The sequence below is a fragment of the Hyla sarda genome, chromosome 5 (assembly GCF_029499605.1).
Source record: "Hyla sarda isolate aHylSar1 chromosome 5, aHylSar1.hap1, whole genome shotgun sequence".
Taxonomy (NCBI): domain Eukaryota; kingdom Metazoa; phylum Chordata; class Amphibia; order Anura; family Hylidae; genus Hyla; species Hyla sarda.
The window spans coordinates 151,026,693-151,046,431 of NC_079193.1; the positions used below are offsets into that span (position 1 = coordinate 151,026,693).

Here is a 19,739-nt window from a genome sequence, read left to right on the forward strand (position 1 = left end):
TGATAGTACTCCTCTGTGCTCTCTCCTGTCCTATCAAACATGAGAGCTCACCCTCACTTACTGGACTTTGTCCATGCCTGTGCTTCAGCTTGGACAAAGTCATGATTTCTATAAAAAAGAAATAACATTTTCTTATAAAGTATATTAGAAAAGTTAATGTTGTGCCAAGATGTACAACATATAAAAAGTTTTTGTATCTGTTCGTGCCCATTTAAGTTCCTTTTACATGGGCCATCAGCTAGACAATAATGTGCCTTCACATGAGTCAATTGCAGATTGCTGGATGCAGATTGCTGGATTCATGCAGCTCTTTAATTCTATCATTGTCACCTCCACTCGTTACACTGGGTGATGTGTAGCCAATAACAATGATTTAAATACTTAGTCACTGACCACAGGAAAGGCCATCAATACCTCATCGGCAATGTGCTACCACCACCTGCCAGAGCTGCAGGAACTGAATGTACACTATGAATGGGGCTGGAAGCAGAAGACTCTATGGAGAAGGTTTATAAAAACCTGTCCGGAGGAAAAGTTGCCCAGTTGCCCATACAACCAATTAGCTCGCTTCTTTAATTCTTTATAAAAGGCCTCTGAAAAATGTAAGAAGCAACTGGGCAACTTTTCCTCTGCACAGGTTTTGATTAATCTCCCCCTATGTTCTCTGTTTAGTGACTGTGTTGGGTAACTGCAGCTTAATTTCCATTGAAGGGAATTGGTACTGAGCTGCCATAACAAAACAAAGTAGCTTTACAGGGAAGCTGATCAGCAGTGGTGCTGGGTGTCGACATCCTGCTAAACAGATATTGATGGCTTATCCTTAACATATGTTTAACTAGAAAACCCCTTTAGATTCCTGTTGTGGAGTGGCATGAATACCCATGTGCGGAGTAGGCCCAATTTAGTGTGCATAGGTAATCCACAGCTTTCCAGCTAGGAAAATGTCAATAAGGTGCATGCTGCAGTTTATAAAAATTCACTGTGCTCATTCACACCATTTCTGGTGCACGTAAAAACAATCACTTTACATGCATTGCTAGTATTAAGGTTGTGTATTATGTTCTGACAAAAAGTTTAGCGTGTGAACATAAATTACCACTGTTTATCAAAAACAGAATTGGGAAGTGTCATTTTGTTTACTTATTTTTAGAGAATGATGTATTGTAATTTGCATTTGTTCTATAGACAGAAGAACTCCCCAACAGTAATGTTGGAACCCCAGCAATCAGCTGTTCTTTTTGCGGACACTGGAAACAATTGTATAGTTCCACTGCAGTGTCCTCATCAATATACTGTCCACTTTCTGTATATATTCAAGTATAAGCCGAGTTTTTCAGCACAATTTTTTGTGCTGAAAACGCCCCCCTTGGCTTATACTCGAGTGAACTCTCTGCCTGTCAATCCCTTCATCAGTGGTCTTCAACCTGCGGACCTCCAGATGTTGCAAAACTACAACTCCCAGCAAACCCGGACAGCCATCGGCTGTCTGGGCATGCTGGGAGTTGTAGTTTTGCAACATCTGGAGGTCTGCAGGTTGAAGACCACTGATGAAGGGATTGATATGCAGTGATGATGAAGGGATTGACAGGCGGTGATGATGAAGGGATTGACAGGCAGTGATGATGAAGGGGGGGGATGATGATGAAGGCCGCAGTGGTCTTCAACCTGCGGACCTCCAGAGGTTTCAAAACTACAACTTCCAGTATGCCTGGACAGCCAATGGCTGTCCGGGCATGCTGGGAGTTGTAGTTTTGCAACATCTGGAGGTCCGCAGGTTGAAGACCACTGATGAAGGGATTGACAGGGGGTGATGATGACGGGGGTCTGGATGATGACGGGGGTCTGGATGATTACATGTGGGGATGATGTATTTCCCACCCTAGGCTTATAGTCGAGTCAATAACTTTTCCTGGGTTTTTGGGGTAAAATTAGGGTCCTCAGCTTATATTTGGGTCGGCTTATACTCAAGTATATACGTTATCTATATTGGCAAGCTGGGTTTTTCTGCTCAAGCAAATAGATGACGCCCTCTCTGTTATCTCAGGATATTGAATTTAGTTCTCTAGATTAGACAGCCTCAATAATAGTAATATGGTCTTGTATTTCACTTTTCAGCCCCATGAGCAGAATCTGCAAGTCTCAGAGCACAGTAAATGACTATTTGTCTAGTATCTCTGATATCTGTATTTATTTAAAATAACTCACATAAAATGTTTGCTTGCAGTCGTGCCTGCCGGTGTTAATATTTGATGAACCAGGCGCTGACATTGTTTTGTTTTTTTTCAAGTACAGATGTCAGTATATAACTAAACAGACCAGATGTATTGTATCTGTCTAACTCAGCTGTGTATTAGTGCAAAGAGCCATAAGATGGAGCCCTTGACATTATTATGAGATTCTCAGGCTATATTTTAACACCTATAGTTTGCCAGCCTATATAATGTTAAACTAAACCACAGCTATTTTTTTTTTATCAGAAAATGACATTAGTTACAAAGCAACTACACATGAAAACTATATTTAAAACAATCATATTAGATTTCCTGTAGACATCAATGTAAACGTCCACATAGTTATTTATATAGTTTTCCGGAGGATTGCTAAAAATTGAATCTTACAAATGCAAGTAAGACTAGTTCATATCCATAGTAATTGTATCATATCTATCTATCTATCTATCTATCCGTTGTAATGGGCAACAGTTGTGGACTCCCTTTATCCTGCTTCAGCATGTGGAAGCTAGACTTCTGCTGTTAAAGGATACTTGGTCGCACCAAAAGTATGGTCCTGGTGTAGTAAGTAGCTGTCCCAGCAGACCAGGTGCAATGATACATTGTACCAGGGGATCAGGTTGGTGTAGTCAGCAAGCCTGGTTGTACACTAGAGAGCCAGAACAAAACCTACACTACACTAACCTGTCTGGTCTGATGAGACATAGTACAATACAGGCAGATGGTCAAGCAGTCAGCACAGGTTCAGGTAAAAAATCTGGGTGGGCAACAAGCGTGACAAATCAGTACAGGAGGTGCTAATGTGTCCCCTGCCACATTAACCTTTTGATTTCTGAATCCTCCTCCTAATTCCTCTATGCATCAAGTGCACAAGGCAAGACAAGTTTCACCATCTTGCAAGACTAAGTTAAGTGCAAATCTTGAGCTTAAAGGAAAACAGACAGTCTGTTCACCCGCACTAAACCCAATACTTGAGTTATAGTGCGGGTGAACAGCACTAAAACAAGGTGTCACTTACATAAATCGGTTCAGCCATTTAAAAGTTATGGCTCATGGTAGCTTCATTGCTAAATGCAGTGGAAGCAGGGAGCCAGCTTGCTTCCCCGCCTCCTCTCCATGCCATGCAATGCCCACCATGTGAGCACTCTACCATTGCAGTAAACAGGCGCCGCCCCTTCTTGGTGTAGCGATTGAGCAGCACTTGTACTCTGCTACAGTACATATTTTAATGTAAAATATATTTTTTTATCTATACCCATCTAAGAACCTTGAACTCCTTCCTCTACCCACCAATTTGTGGTATCTGCCTTTGACTTTTAAGGTATTGTTCAGTCAGGTTATCTGTCTGCAAGGCAGAATATGTTGAGTGAGGTTGCTCAATAGGGTTTGTTTAGCACAGTTATTCCACGTGTAACAAATGAAATCCATGTTTTAGTTGACCTTTAGATATCCTGCACACAGCTTGTCAATATTAAGGGATTCCCAATGGCTTTTTTATTTGTATGCACAGCAGTATGAAACCAGCCACAGCAGAAAAGTTCAAAAAATGCACAGCACAAAAAAATGAGAATTCTCCAACTTTGCATGCATAAGCTATAGACCAAAATCAGTGCTTATTTTACTTATGAAGGCCTTTTTCTTGATGATCTTGTACATATATTGTACAACACATCAACATTTAAAAACTTTACAGTAGTACAAAGTTGCTGTCTATTTATATCAGGCGGATTCCATATAGCAATATATGTAGAAAAGCCCTTAAATTTTGACAAACCTACAGTCGAGAACCAGAGCCCATTTTTTTCCTGTTCTCAAGCTTGGGCTCTGGATCATGATTAAGGTTTTCCCTTACTTCTGGCCCCTGCCTCCTACTCCTTCCATGACCTTTTCTGAGACGGCAGCTGCCTCCATTTTCTGGATCTTGTACACAACTAAGCAAGATGAGCAAAATCTCTACAGAGACCCACAACTTGCTTGTCTCCTGGGTTACTTGATATAGTGCCCTATGAAGCACCCTTCTCTTTTTAACAGTTTTATTTCCTAATTATTTATGACATAATTGAAGGTATTGATTACTTTAATATGGCTTGAACAGTTGTCTACATAATCCAATTAGGCTTCAGGTAGGGAAACATGACTCTACTTTTACCTTGTGATGGTCTAAAACTCCCATTAATGTTCTTTTTAGAGATCATGCTTTCATAGGCATAGGTTGCTATGGTGTCCATATTGTACCAATTCACAATGCAAGAGTTATGGAACTTGTTTGGGGATTTAATTTCCACCTTTGTGTAATTTGCCATTGTTGCATAATGGTTGCCCTCCATCTATAACAATTAGCTTTTTGACAGAAACAAAGGATATATAATGCTCCTGGTTGGCAACCACCGGCATACTATGTATAATGGCTTTTTCCTGCGTCAGCCATGTGCCATGTCTTTTCTGTACACCCTGGCCTTTCTCCTTTGATGCTGCTGCTTCAGACATTGCTGCAGTTTCACCTCTGCCCTTTAGGGGCTGTGCGTAAGCACTGGCTGAGAATGATAGGGCCAGTGTGCACTCCAATAGTTAGTTCTGTAATGCAATCTTTACCATAAATCCTCTGGCTAAAGATCAGGTGTATAATCAATCCAGCTGGTCATTCAAGCTGCTGGTGCTGGAGGTTACTCATGTAAACTCTAAAGGGTTACTCCGGTAGAAAACATTTTTTTTTCAAATCAACTGGTGCCAGAAATTAAAACAGATTTGTAAATTACTTCTATTAAAAAATCTTAATCCTTCCAGTACTTATCAGCTGCTGTATGCTCCAGAGGAAGTTCTGTTTGTTCTTTTCAGTCTGAACACAGTGTTATCTGCTGACATCTTTTTCCATGTCACTTATTGTCCGAAGCAGGAGAGGTTTTATATGGGGATTTGCTTCTACTCTGGCCAGTTTCTGACCCGGACAGAGGTGTCAACAGAGAGCATTGTGGTCAGACAGAAAATAACAACTCAACTTCCTCTGTAGTATACAGCAGCTAATAAGTACTGGTAGGGTTAAGAATTTTTAATAGAAGTAATTTACAAATCTGTTTAACATTCTGAAGCCAGTTAATATATTATTTTCCACCGGAGTACCCCTTTAATTTGAGGTCAATTTACAATACTAGAGAATTATTGCCATAAAACAACATTGATGTGACCAAATTTTACAGCATTTTTCACATTTTAGTGCATTTTGGCAGTTTTTATTGTAACCAACACAATTGCAGTAATGAGCTTTTTTGCCACAACTTTGGAAAAATCATGGCAAAAACTTAAAAAATGCATAAAAAAATGGAATGTGTGAACTCCCATTTAGGAATCATAGGTATACCTCAACTATGAGAGACATAATGAGGGAAAAACATTTTTTTTTAAATTTTCTTATTTTTAAAGAATGCATTTGCAAATTATGGTGAAAGATAAGTATTTGGTCAATAACAAAAGTTAATCTCAATACTTTGTGATATACCCTTTGTTGTCAAAGGTTTTCTGTAAGTCTTCACAAGGTTTAAACACACTGTTGCTGGTATTTTGGCCCATTCCTCCATGAAGATCTCCTCTAGAACAGCGATGTTTTAGGGGTGTCGCTGGGCATCATGGACTTTCAACTCCCTCCAAAGGTTTTCTATGGGGTTGAGATATGGAGACTGGCTAGGCCACTTCAGGACCTTGAAATGCTTCTTACGAAGCCACTCCTTCATTTCCCAGGTGGTGTCTTTGGGATCATTGTCATGCTGAAAGACCCAGACCATTTCATCTTCAATGCCCTTGCTGATGGAAGGAGGTTTTCACTCAAAATCTCATTATACATGGTCCCCATTCATTCTTTCCTTTACACGGATCAGTCGTCCTGGTCCCTTAGCAGAAAAAACAGCCCCAAAGTATGATGTTTCCACCCCCATGCCTCACAGTAGGTATGGTGTTCTTTGGTTGCAACTCAGCATTCTTTCTTTTCCAAACACGACGAGTTACATTTTTACCAAAAAGTTCTACTTTTGTTTCATCTGACCATATGACATTCTCCCAATACTCTTCTAGATCATCCAAATGCTCTCGAGCAAACTTCAGACGCGCCCGGACATGTACTGGCTTAAGCAGGGGGACACATCTGGCACTGCATGATTTGAGTCCCTGGCGGCGTAGTGTGTTACTAATGGTAGCCTTTGTTACTTTGGTCCCAGCTCTAGACAGGCCATTCAGGTCCCCCTGTGTGGTTCTGGGATTTTTTGCTCACCATCCTTGTGATCATTTTGACACCACGGGGTGAGATCTTGCGTTGGGCCCCAGATCGAGAGAAATTATCAGTGGTCTTGTATGTCTTCCATTTTCTAATAATTGCTCTCAAAGTTGATTTTGTCACACCAAAACAACACGGCTAAAACATAACTTTTACTGTGATCATTAAAATTCCATGGATGTCAACATAAAAATAAAGATAAAAACGGTACATAGCCGACACGTTTCGAAATGTGTTGGTTATGTAGCATTTTTATCTTTATTTTTGTGTTGACATCCATGGAATTTTAATGATCATAGTAAAAGTTATGTTTTAGCCATGTTGTTACACACATCATTTGGAGGAGCTGGAAGTCCATCGTCTTTTTGTTTCCATTTTCCAGGAGTCGGCCCGCTCTGATCTTTCCTCTCCAGGAGAAAGCATCAAAACATGAATCTGCCTCTGGTGCAGTGCGCTAATGTATCCCTATTTTTTCTATTTGTTAGTATTCTGCACAGATTTGATGCACAGGATTTCAAGCTGTGTCCAGTCATTCAGTTTACATGTAAATCTGCAGCAGAAAATCCTGTGCATCAAATCTGTGCAGAATACTGTACTTGTAAATAGACCATTAAATGGGCACTCTCATTAAAACACATTTTTGGTATTGCACTCCTTATGGTAAATTAGAAATATTTATAATATACTTTGTTAAAAAAAAAATGAAGTTTTCTATGTTTTATTTGTGCTTAAAAAAGCTCAAGAGCACATTTTCCCCCATCTCATACACAGACTTTGGACTGAAGTCCAAACACAGAAGTGCAGCCTGGAGTGCTGAGGGGGGGGGGGGGTGTCCAGCCTCATCCAATCATAGCTCCTCTCACACTTAACTGCCATATGCTGTTGGTTGGACACACACCCCTCAGCACTCCAGGCTGCACTTCCTGTGTTTGGTCTTCGGTCCAATGAGATGGGGGGAAATGTGCTCTTGAGCTTTTTTCAGCACAAATAAAACATGGAAAACTTTACTTTTTTTTAAACAAAGTATATTAGAAATATTTTTTATTTACCATAAGGAGTGCAATAGCAAAAATTAGTTTTAATGAGTGCCCATTTAAAGTGTTCTCATAGCATATCATGATATTGAGTTGAATTTGTTTCATGAGAAATTGGAGTCTTGACCAAATGAAGCAAGTAGAGATAGATTTATCCAGGAAGAGATGCTCCAGAAGTGTTATTTCATGGTTATTTTTACTAAACCAGGAAAGTCAGGAGAGGCCACAGGTCCTCTTTAAACAAATAAAAATAAGATTTACTAAAAACTGGTAGTAGACAGTGATACTATAAACTCAGCACTTGACTGCGGACATGGAATCAGGGAGCAAGTAATAAATATACTGTACTTGAGGGAAAAGTTCCCAGAGACACTAATTCTGTAATATCCAATAAATGATGAGAAGCTTGGCACCACATCTCATTCCTTAAAAAAAAAATGTGGTTTTTGCAGACATTGTTCTTTCATGATTCCCACAAGAGAAAAAAAAGTATATTATTCTTCCCTCCCTTGTCTGTTTTCACCCACATTATGGGGGAGTCGAGATTTTTATTAATAGAAGTACGTAAGTCAATAAGCCATCGCCTAATACTAGGAAAAAGCTGAAGAATGATTTTGATCACATGGTCGTTGTGATTCTGATATATTTGGTAAGGTTGATAGCCATGGTTTTGGTATGAGGCAGCTTCCATTCTTCCTTTCCCTTTGTTGAAAGGGAAGTGTCAAGGCAGGAGTTGAGTTTCAACAAAATGCTTGGAGCACGAGGCTAACTATAGATTTTCCAAGAAAATATCCTGTGATGAAAGCTTTTACCTTAACTAATTATTCTCCAAGACAAGTTTTCTCTTAAGGATAACCAAGGTGTATTATCTTTGTAAAGGAAGCCTGAGTTGTACTTTTTCATTTATAAATCTCTACTTAATAAGCTTTTGCAGATTTGATGACATGATCTTACATATGTTTAAGACTTCATCTGAAATTACAGTGGAAAGTTTAGTTTACTTAGAAACCAAGGCCATATTTATAAATGTTTCCTGTTGGTCAAGATTAATCCTTCCCAACTGGTATGCTGATACACACAGCAGCAACAAGCACTCTTTGCCTTACTTAGGATGATCGATCAGCCTCCGCTTACTTATGTTTCGGATACCCATAGACCGTTGTTACAGTGACCATTTCAATATTGATGACTTATCCTTTAGATAGGCCATCAATTTTTGATTGTAGGGTTCTGGCCTGTTCTGGATATATGCCATCAATGTTCATCTCCAAGAGAACCCATTTAAAGGCGTTTTCTAGCATTTTTATTATACTGGGGTGAACAGTAAAAAAAGAGAAGTAAAAGGACTATTCACCTACCCCAGTCCCCCACAGCTCCGGTTCGCACACTTTCCAGTCTACTCACTCTTCCTGCATTTAAGATATGGTATCTCAACAAGACCTGCTGGCCCTACTGTGAAGCTTGAACATTTGGTGACAGAGTGAGACCAAAAGGTGATGGTATAAGAGCTGTGTGAGACTGGGGTCGGTAAGTATAACTTATTTTTTTTTTACCAAACCCTCAGAATAATTTATAATAACTAAAAATATATGATACCATAATACCCCTTTAACCTTGGTGAAGTTAGTTCTGGGGAAAGTCCTGATAATACTTCTTGTTACCTTCCTAATAGCTGTAACGCCGAGACCTCCGGGTCCCGTATCCATCCCGGAGCGCTCCGGGCGTCTGGTCTCCTGCAGCGCCCCGTTCTCTCACTCTGACCGGGAGCGCTGCTACAGTGCTGCCGACGGGGATGCGATCCGCATGGCGGCACTAGTCCGCTTGCAGATCGCATCCCGTTCTGATTACCTGCCCCGTCTTCTGTCTCAGCCCCGGCGCGCGCGGTCCCGCTCTCAAGGGCGCACGCGTGCCGGGTCTCTCAGATTTAAAGGGCCAGTGCACCATTAATTGGTGCCTGGCCCAATCTGTTCCTAATCAGTCCTGATTACTGTGGATACTATATAAACTCACTTCCCCTTCCTGTCCCTGCCGGATCTTGCTGCCTAGTGCCTTGTGAAAGCGTTTAGTGTGTGCCATAACCTGTGTATCCAGACCTTCTGCTGTTGCCCCTGACTACGAACCATTGCCGCCTGCCCTAACCTTCTGCTACGTCTGACCTCACCTCTGTCTAGTCCTTCTGTACCACGCCTATCTCAGCTGTCAGTGAGGTCGAGTCGCTATCAGGGGATACGACCTGGGAGTTACCGCCGCAGCAAGCCCATCCCGCCTTGCGGCGGATTCTGGTGAAAATCAGTAACTCCTTAGAACCGGCCCCCCGGTATGGCCGCACCATCGCCTTATTGACCAGAGGATCCACTACCTGCATACCAGTCTGGATCGTGACAATAGCTATAGTAGCTAGAAGTACAGAATTCTTTCACAATCTTTAAACAGCTGCTTCAGAATATGTTGGTTCTATACTGTATTTTTAACTGAAAATGAATTTTTCATTTACTAAAAAGAATCTTGGAAGGAGTAATTGGCACGTATAGGGAGTGATACTGAATTAGATACCAAAGAATATGGAATCATTCTATTTACATTGTGGCTAAGCACTCCCTGTATTCTCTTGTAGCATGTTTAGAATTAAATGCTTGTAAATGAAGAAAGGTTCTTTCAGTTTTCTCTGATCTGTTTTATTTAAAGACACATCTTAAAGATTTTTCCCAGGTTTAAATCATTGAACTTTGGATATGAAAACCAAATGTTTGGTGGAGACATGCTGAAAACCTGACCAGAATTCATATTTGTAATCTCGTATCATTTTGACTGTATAATAAACATGCTTTAGCAAAAAAAAAAAAAAAAAAAAAAAAAACCTAACCTAGGTTGTGTGGTAAGATTTGCCTTTTAAGTTGAATGAAGTTGAAATGATAAAATGCCACAGAGATCTGGACTACCCTGTCTGATCACAAGCCAACTGCAGAACTTAAGGGATAACAGTAAAAGACTGAACTAGCTTGTTGTGGTCAAATGTTCCTGGCCGGATTGGCCTTAGCATACATTGTTGTAGACCGTCCCTTTGAAACCTTGTAGAGGGTTAGGCTTTATAATGCTAAAGGAATCTCCTTAAACCAGCAGATATGTTTTCTTTTATATTTTATTGATGGTTTATTTTAATGGTTGTCTATGGCTGCTTTCTTTCAGAAGCCGTGCCACAATTTGTGTATACTAGTGCAGCTTTGTCCCATTAACTTCATTGCTGAGCCACGATACCAAAAAACAGCCAATGGACACATTGGCCCTTATTTAGTAAGAGTGGAGTGTAGGTTTCTTTGTGGGTTTTAGTTCCCTACAATTTATTTTCCACGGTTTTTACTAAGGTTTCCCTACATTTTCCACTTTCCCTACATTTTGCTTTTTTTTTACACATGCTCTGATCTGTCTGGTTTTCCTCTACTCAAATCCACCACATTTTATGTGGAAACCTTAGTAAATATGTTGAGTCTTTGTGAAAATGTCGGGAACATGCCCCTTTTCAGAGACCACACCCCCTTTTCCCAGCGGCCGCACCCCTTTTCGGGTTTTCTTATTTTTCCAATTCTGGCGCAAATTCTGGTGCAAAATCTGGCGCAAACAGAATTTCGGGCACAATGCGACAGAATCTGGCGCACAACCCGACAAAACATGTCGGGTTTGCAATAGTAAATGAGGGCCATTGTGCACACTTTAAAAAAAAAAAACAGTAATAATAAAGAAGAATTATAAAGGTTATACCAAGTATAAAATCAACCAATCCAACCAATTTTCTTAAATCAGGAAGGGTAGATTTCCCATTGTAAAGGTGGGTGCATGAAATAACAACAAGTTCCTCAAAGTCTGCAGTTTAAAACATAGTACAGTGACCCCCGACCTACGATGGCCCGACATATGATCATTTCAACATACGATGGCCTCTCAGAGGCCATCGCATGTTGAAGGCAGCATCAACATACGATGCTTTTGTATGTCGGGGCCATCACATAAATGGCTATCCGGCAGCACAGACTGCTTCAGCTGCCACCGGATAGCTGTTTACGGTGCCCTGTGTGGTCCGCTAACGATCACTTACCTGTCCTCGGGGCTCCGGCGCATCCTCTTCGGGATCCTCTGCATCGTTGGCGCTCTTCATCGTCGTCATCACGCCGCTGCGCACGCCGTACCATCATCCAATAGGAACTATGCTAAACAAACTACCCTAGGGTAGTAAGGGGCCATATATAGACTCAATAACTAAACCCCAAGGCCGAAGCCCGGAGTATAAACCCCTATTGCTTACCCCTTAAAAATTAACTTTTATTAATTAATGTTAAAAGATAATTCCCAACAACAAAAAAGGATTAAAACTGACAACCAGGTGATCCAAATACACCAGTGAGTTCGTCAAACAGGACCAATATCCTCTCAAGTACTAGGTAGCCCTGCAATGGCTGCCTATTTTGAGGATCACTCTGGTGTCGCTTAAAAATACACACACAATTGCCGCCTCTACATGTTTCGCCGCCTCCGCGGCTTTCTCAAGAGGCAATGGTGGCAATGGCCATTGCCACCATTGCCTCTTGAGAAAGCCGCGGAGGCGTTGGGGTTTAGTTATTGAGTCATCCAATAGGAGCAACGTGCGTAGCGATGTGATGGCGGCGACGGAGAGCGAGGATGCCGGGGAAGCAGAGGCCTTGCCGGAGCGTCAGAGGCCTTGCCGGGGACACGGTGACAGCGAGGGAAGGCAACATCCAGGGCAGCGGTGACGGTCCGGAGCGGCGGGGACACGTGAGTACAACTTCCTAGACCAGTGGTCTTCAACCTGCGGACCTCCAGATGTTGCCAAACTACAACTCCGGGCATGCTGGGTGTTGTAGTTTTGCAACATCTGGAGGTCTGCAGGTTGTAGACCACTGTCCTATACTTTACATTGCACGGATCCCTCAACATACGATGGTTTCAACAAATTTGGAACAGATTACCATCGTATGTTGAGGGACCACTGTATGTGGTTGTTAGGCATTGTATTCTCAATAAAGGTGGTAAAGTATGGGCCCATAGAAAACTGTGAATTCTGAATAACTACACAACATGTATCCATAACGCAGCCATGTTTATATGGTGTAGAATTTGTAGACAACTGTGGCAGTTCACAGTCTTCAATAACAAGAGATGGAAATAAGAAACATGTTTCTTCCTGTAGAAACGTTTATAATTAGCAACACACATTTATATAGTTATATGACAAATGTAAAGATTAACTGGATGGAACATGAGCTTTCCGATGTTTTGTTGACCTTTGCTCTGGATACCTCAAACTCATGGTGACCTAGTACATGCAGATGCCCTTGTAGGGAGTACATTTGTAATGGTAAAATACAACTCGTTCCTTTAGGGGAAAGACGCAATTCTCAGGGGGTTTGGCAGTAAGAAGTAGCCACAGACTTGGCATATTAATGTGTCTCTGTTGTTGCCTGTGGCAGACCTTGACCACTGCATAATCCATGGACGCGTTTGAAGAGTCCTCATTGTGGTTCCTTTGGGTTTTGTGTAAATAAAGCTCTAATTTATACATACCTTTTCAGTATGGCTGAAGGGTGCTTAATACATTCTAACACATCCATTCAGTTTCACATATGCCAGTTTTCCCAACAAACACAAGTTTGTACATATTGCAATATACTTAATCAAGTCCAGAACCGCTGTGTTCTAATAGATGGTTTTTAATATGACACTAAGTGTAATGTTATATTAAATAAATCTTTCTTAAATGAGTAATTAATGGTTAGTTTTCTGGTTACAAATGAAGCTGAAATACTAAGCAATGGAAAGACATAGGGAAAGTAAACACAAATGAACACATGTAAAGACAGTAAAGGAGTAAAAGGATGTCCATAATGTATTTTAAATGGGGCTTTGTATTGGATTTATCAAAGTCTGAATGGCTTTTCCATGGGGTTATAAACTAATCAATATAATAAATATTACAACAAACATTTTATTGACCTTTTGGCTATGTATCCCTACTTTAGGCACTCCTTCAAGGGGTTCTCCTGTTGAAAACAATTTCTTTTAAATCAACTGGTGACAGAAAGTTAAACAGATTTATAAATTACTTCTATTAAAAAATCATAATCCTTCCAGTACTTATCGGCTGCTGATTACTACAGAGAAAGTTCTTATCTTTTTGAATTTCTTTTCTGTCTGACCACAGTGCTCTCTGCTAACACCTCTATCTGTGTCAGGAACTGTCCAGAGCAGCATATGTTTGCTATGGGGATCTTCTCCTTCTCTGGACAGTTCCTGACATGGACAGAGGTGTCAGAAGAGAGCTCCGTCACAGACAGAAAAAGACATTCAAAAAGAAAAGAACTTTCTCTGTAGTATACAGCATCTGATAAATTGTAGAAGGATTAAGATTATTGAAGTAATATACAAATCTGTATAACTTTCTGGCACCAGTTGATTTAAAATAAATTGTTTTCCACCGGAGTACCCCTTTAAAGGGGTTTTCCAGGCAAAACATTTTTTTTATATATATATATCAACTGGCTCCGGAAAGTTAAACAGATTTGCAAATTACTTCTATTAAAAAATCTTAATCCTTCCAATAGTTATTAGACAGAAAACTTCAGAAGCTAACTGCTCAATGATGATGTCACGTCCCGGGAGCTGTGCATGATGGGAGAATATCCCCATAGGAACTGCACAGCCAGTATAACATTAAGTGGACTAAATAGCATTTTTATCACTTTAAATATTTTCCTATCTTTAAAGTGTCCCTGTCACATTGTAAAATGTTTGACATGTGAAAAGTTTTGATTGGCTGGGGTCTGAGTGTTTAGACCCACAACAATCTTTAGAGCTAGGAGGGGCTCTCAGTTGAGTGCTTTGACTGTCTGGGCATGCTGGGAGTTGTAGTTTTGCAACAGCTGGGGACACATTGGTTGGGAAATATTGAAAATGATATAAATGGAAACCATGTAAACATAATGCAGAGTTTCTGTTATTTTATTGTATTTATTTAAAGGGGTACTCCGGTGGAAAACTTTTTTTTTAAATCAACTGATGCCAGAATGTTAAACAGATTTGTAAATTACTTAAATAAAAAAATCTTAATCCTTCCAGTACTTATTAGCGGCTGTATACTACAGAGGAAATTCTTTTCTTTTTGGATTAATTTTCTGTCTGACCACAGTGCTCTCTGACACCTCTGTTCATGTCAGGAACTGTCCAGCGCAGGAGAAAATCCCCATAGCAAACCTCCCCTGCTCTGGACATTTCCCAAAATGGACAGAGGTGTCAGCAGAGAGCACTGTGGTCATGATGTCAGCAGAGAGCACTGTGGTTGTTACAGAAATGAAATCCAAAAGGAAAAGAACTTCCTCTGTAGTATACATCAGCTGATAAGTTCTGGAAGGATTAAGATTTTTTAATAGAAGTAATCTACAAATCTGTTTAAATGGGTACTCCGGTGGAAAACTTTTTTTTTTTTTTTAAATCAACTGGTGCCAGAAAGTTAAACAGATTTGTAAAATTACTTATATTAAAAAAATCGTAATCCTTTCAGTACTTATTAGCTGCTGAATACTACACAGTGCTCTCTGCTGACATCACGAGCTCAGTGCTCTCTGCTGACAGCTCTGTCCATTTTAGGAACTGTCCAGAGCAGCATATGTTTGCTATTTTCTCCTACTCTGGACAGTTCTTAAAATGAACAGAGATGTCAGCAGAGAGCACTGTGCTCGTGATGTCAGTAGAGAGTTCTGTGCTCCAAAAAGAAAATAATTTCCTCTATAGTATTCAGCAGCTAATAAGTACTGGAAGGATTAATATTTTTTTAATAGAAGTAATTTACAAATCGGTTTAACTTTCTGCCACCAGTTGATTAAAAAAAAAAAAAAAAAAGTTTTCCACTGCAGTACCCCTTTAAGCAATAAGGTTATTAAACATCCATATTATCTATGCAGTAGAGTTATGAACTCATGGACTCAAAGACTAGGCAACTATGTAAGTCTACAGCAATTTTTTAGCATTGTTTTCTGTAAATTGGACAACTAGTTGGATTTAGACATATTTTCAGTCATATATACTGGTCGACTACACATGGCTGTTAAGACCTATAAAATACATGGATGACCCATAAAAGAATATAAGATTCAAAGTTCTGATATACCTATTGCCACTTCCATCCCTACCCTTAAAGCATAGAATGTGTCAGCAGATAAGAACCATTTGGTCCATCTAGCCTTCTCAATGTTATGTGTTAAGATGCCTGGCAGACCAGATTTAGTAATGACCTCCAAATTTATACCAATTCCTATCACATCTGGCAATCTTTTTTAGTACATGATAAGTCTTGTTACATGTACTGCATAACAGCATATCAGCATAGCTCTATGAAGAGAAAAAAACAAAATTCTGTACATGGCTGAAAATCCACGTTATACATTCATCTTATGCTTCTCAGAACAATTTACAGAAGCAAACATGAGGGGGTTAGTATCCATTTTGAGCAAATTGTATAAGCTCACTTTTCAACTCATTGAAGTGGGTTCCTGAAAAGCATAGTGCTGTTTTCACTCCCACCAGGTGTTCTCTTTCTTTCACTCCTTAGTTCCAGAAAATAGGGGGACTTCTTTTACCATTCTAGAAAATACTGCCCACTATTCTCCCCTCCAAAGGGTTGGTTGTCCCATCTATATGCACACCTTAAAGGGGTTATCCACCATAGGGTGATTTTAGTATGTACCTGGCAGGCAGTAATGGACATACTTAGAAAGGATCTGCATGTGTCTTGGGGATAAATGGCTATTTATGAGATTACTATAACACTGTGTCTAGCTTTTTGTGAACTGGTATTTCCTGTTTTGACTTTTCTTTTTTTTACTACAAATCCCACAATTCCATTTCCTCCCTCCCACACATCAGCCACCCCACCCATTGAAACATAAGTGAGCTGCATCCATTCAAAAGACCTGTGGTTTTCAATCAGGGTGCCTACAGCTGTTGCATTAGATGCAGATTGAACTCTCTCCCACCAAGCGATCGCTCCACCCATTGAAGCAGACAGGCTCCCAGTCATCAGCTGACTAGTGATGTCAGGTCTCAGCCACATTGCAAGCTGGGAAAAATCCGAGACAACAGTCATTTTGTATGCTGATAAAAACAAATATTGGAGTGAAAATCACAGAAGAATTGTGAGAAAACCATCACACACAGATACAGACACTATATTATGAACTACACTAACTTTACAGCCCCTGTAGCATAGTCCAATAAAAAAAAATTCCAGGATTACCCCTTTAATGCACCACCTAAAGATCAAAAATTTAAATATATGTTGCAACGGGAGGAGAACTTCCACTTTACCTTGTCTATGCCCCACTGACAGGCTTGCTCTGAGGCTGTGAGAAAAGGGAGCTGGCAAGTGTCTCTGATGGAGACCTCTCTAAAAATACTACATCGAGCTTATTATGTTCACGCACATTTACATTTTATGTTTCAGTTCTCCTCTCCCTACTGTTTTAGAAGTTGTTCCCACTTAGGCAATATGTATCATACATGGTGGAGTTGCTCTGTAGTTCATGTTTTCTGGAAGAGGGTTGTAGATTTTTCACGGGACCTGACGGGATATACATGCCCTTTTACCTCTTCTTTCTGTCTACTAAGTGATAAGCCTTCCTGTATGCCAATTCGATTGTTTCGTTTATCTAATTTTGTGTTGCTGGCCACATGGATCCATATTGCCCCTAGATGAAAACAACCTGACCTGTCCTGGGATGCCTTTATTGCACGTGTTAAAGAGTACCTGTCACCAAATAAAACTTTTAATATAGTGTTCCTTGTGTAATTAGCAGACACTTTCCCATTCACTTGCTTTTAAAATTATCAACATAAATATGTTTAAAATGTAATATACAAAACATCCGCTATGTGGCTCTGTTCTGTTCCCTGCCACAATTAATACAGTGAGTTCGGTCTCCTCCCGGCCTGGCAGGAGACCAAACTCAGGAAGTGTTTCTCTGCATGGAGCTTGATTGTCAGCTGCACAGAAAGTGAAAACTCCACAGATTCTTACAGAAAGCCTCATAGACTGACAGCTGAAGGAGAGCCTCACTGAAATCAGCACAGACTGAAACATGCACAGAGCTTGAGGTCTTCTATTCATCACAATGCTGCAACAATGTGAGGGCAGAAGTTGTCCCCCTGGCAGGCTTCAGTGATGTCATGCCAGCTGGAAAATGCCCACTTTCTCCTGCTGGGAAATTGCACTATGCGAGCAAGAAGAAAGGTAAGATACACAGCTTTTTAAAGCTCTGAAATAGTTTTTAAGGTCAGGAGGAGTGTTAGGAATAGTTAGGAAACATAGTTTGAGGTAGTTGAGAACAGTTTATTTGGTACTTTTTAATGTTAGTTCTTTTCGAGAAGCTCTCAGCTATGAGAGAGGATAGGGTGAAGAGGTTTCAGAGGTTGTGGGAGCCCTGGTTGTCTTCTTCCCATTGTCCTGACCTCAGGTGTAATATGTTGCTGAATTAATGTTCTCTTCTGAGATGGCATATACTTTTTGTACTGTGTATTTTTTTGGCAAAGTACAATCTTGTTTGTTTTTTCTATTTGTTTTTGGTTGTTTTTTATGTTCTTTTATACTCTCACTTTTATATGCCTTGGTTGCATAACAGATGTAGTCATTTTCATGTGCCATTTTACATGTAGTTCTCAATAAACTTACTTGGTTTGATACTAAAAAGCATAGTGCTGCACCACAACACCAGCACCCATGAGGGGAGCAACCTTGGAGGCCTGGAATCTTACTGCTGTCAGGCTAACCCTCAAGGCTCTGAACCACATCACCCTACCCCACAGGCATAGTGCCAGAGCAACAATGGCCAGCACACAGCACCATGACCAAGAAAATTTATCACAAAAGCCAGGCGCCCATGACTTTTATAAAATTTTTTCATCAGCTGTCCATTTCTCAAGGGGTTGTTTTCCACACTTTAAAGGTGTACTCCAGGGAACTAAACGTATCTAACACTTATCCCCTATCAAGTTTTTGATCGCTGGAGGTCTGACCACTAGGACCATATGCAATCTCATTTACAGGGCCCTGGCTACTTACCTATCCTCAGTGCTTTCTAGCCCGCCTTCCTACCAGAGCAAGTGATGGTTTGCTCAGCCAATCACCGGCCTCAGCAATGTCCCGCCTCAGCCGTCACTTGCTCTCATCCAGCAAGGTGGAAGCTGGAGAACATGGAGAACAGTACAGGAGATCACAAGAGGTCCAACCACTGAGACCCCTGCATTTATACACTTATCCTCTGTGCTGGGAATAAGGGATAAGTGTCTGGTAAGTTAAGTTTCCTGCAGCACCTCTTTAATATATGATATCGTTGAGAGGTCATGGAAAATTATTTTCACAGAAATTCTGTTATTCTCCCCTTAGAAAAGCATTTCAGCCTCATATATTCTCTGCATTTATTGTTCTGCATTTCCTTTAAGCAGTAATGGTAGTTTCAGTAAGGGGAAACATTTGTAAAGTATTGTGGCTTCTAAATAAGGATCAGTCCTATGACAAATACTCCACAGGTCATTGATGCCTAGACAAGTAATACAGCAACCAATCCTATGGCAAGCAGTCTCTTTCTAGTTACATCTTGTTCCATTTTTCCATGCCTTCTGTAAACTCTCTGAAGGGAAACCTATGTGCAGTTTGTAAAATCTATACAATGGAAAACATGTCATCATTTGAGTGGTTTACAGTATATTAGGTTTATGCGGCACAAATCAGATAAAAAATGATCCTCTGATGTAATATAATTCATAATGTAGATGTAAAAGGGTCAAATTGTTGGAGTCTCCCAACTTTGACCATCACAAGCCTTCATTATGAAAACACTTTGGCTTTGAACACCCAAGTCAGGGTTGCCAATTGTCTGTAAATTTAAGGATAGTCCTTAAAGGGTACTCCAGACAGAAACTAATGTTGCCCAATGAAACTAGTTCAAAGAATTATTAAAATGAGTAATATACACCTAAAAATACTTGTTTTTGTTGTCACTGGAGATTAGCCACAAACCGCATGCTGCCCTATCCCCTGCATTCCAACCCTCCCTCACTTGCTCAAGATTGGACATTTACATTATTGTGGCAGGCTTGCAGTAGCATCTGTATACAAGCCCACCCTTAGATCGGCATCTCAGAACCTCAGAGCGC

General features: G+C 40.4%; 1 protein-coding gene across 4 annotated transcripts in view; it reads left to right on the plus strand.

The window, feature by feature from the left end:
* The window catches only part of SUGCT (succinyl-CoA:glutarate-CoA transferase), a 1,132,767-nt gene that overhangs the window by 856,877 nt on the left and 256,151 nt on the right, over window positions 1-19,739 (plus strand). The gene's annotated exons all lie outside the window — the stretch shown is intronic.